At 38.3% G+C, this 1,209-nt stretch overlaps 1 non-coding gene across 1 annotated transcript; it reads right to left on the bottom strand.

The window, feature by feature from the left end:
• Positions 1-230: 230 nt before the first annotated feature.
• On the bottom strand, positions 231-337 carry LOC113851749. The gene has a single exon (XR_003502315.1). It is a non-coding gene; the product is annotated as a small nucleolar RNA R71 (small nucleolar RNA).
• Between the last annotated feature and the right edge of the window lie 872 nt (positions 338-1,209).

Raw genomic sequence — 1,209 nt, 5'->3', positions numbered from 1 at the left:
GAAGCCATTCAAAAGATCCAAATCTGCACATTGCAAATTTCTTGCAACTTTGTGACATAATCAAAATTAATAGGGTGAGTGAGGATGCAATTAGACTTAAATTATTCCCATTTTCATTGAGAGATAAAGCCAAGTGCTGGCCCCAAGCTGAACCACAAGGTACCATTTCAACATGGGCTGATTTGGTGAACAAGTTCCTAACAAAATATTTTCCTCCTTCAAAAGCTGCGAAAATAAGAGGGGAAATTACATCTTTTGTTCAGCAAGATGGAGAGCCATTATATGAAGCATGGGAAAGATACAAGGAATTATTAAGGAAGTGTCCTTATCATTGCATACCGGAGTGGATGCAACTTAAAACATTCTATAATGGAATGATTGTAGCAACTAAAACAATGATAGATGCAGCGGCAGGAGGTTCATTGAGTTCAAAAACCTTGGACGAAGCCCAACAAATTATAGAGATGATGGCTTCCTCAATGTATCAGAATTTGAATGAAAGACAAGCTTCAAGGAGAGGAGGTTATGATATCAAATCCATAGAAGCCTTGTTTGCTCAAAACCAACTGCAAAATCAACAATTCTCTGAACAGATTGCTGCATTGACTCAACAAATAAGCAACCTGCAGATTGGTGTTGTTCCAACTTCACAACTGAGTTGTGATTTCTGTGGTGGCAACCATGTGAATGGAGCTTGTGATCCCACAGTTGTAGAACAATCTGATCAAGTCAATTATATGGGAAATTACCAAAGGCCACTACAACAGTTTCCACTTAGTTTTTAGCCTAGTAATAATAGAGGACAACAGTTCTACAAGTGGAATCCACAAAATTCAAGTGCAAGAGGGAATGCAGGTATTGCACCTTTTCCAAGTGCAGCTTTTCAAGCACAGTAACAATATTTACAAGGGAGTTCTTCTGCACAATTCCAGAAAAAACAAGGGTATTCAAGACCCTTGAGTGAGAAAATGAATGAAATGGAAGACACATTACTGCATTTTATGAAGGTGACACAAATGAACTTCAAAAATAAGGAAAGCTCCATGAAGAAGTTAGAAATGCAAATTGGGCAGTTGGCTAAACAACTTGCTAATAGAGATGAAGGAAGGCTTCCTAGCAATACAATAGTGAATCCAAAGGAGCAATGCCAAGCCATAACCACAAGAAGTGGAGCATTGGTTTCTAGCCTAAGAAAGAATGATGAAGTCA

Source organism: Abrus precatorius, unplaced genomic scaffold (genome assembly GCF_003935025.1).
Source record: "Abrus precatorius isolate BTA unplaced genomic scaffold, Abrus_2018 Scaffold9, whole genome shotgun sequence".
In the NCBI taxonomy this organism is placed as follows: domain Eukaryota; kingdom Viridiplantae; phylum Streptophyta; class Magnoliopsida; order Fabales; family Fabaceae; genus Abrus; species Abrus precatorius.
Note: the sequence above shows the minus strand (reverse complement) of the source record. Positions and strands in the feature narration are given on the sequence as shown.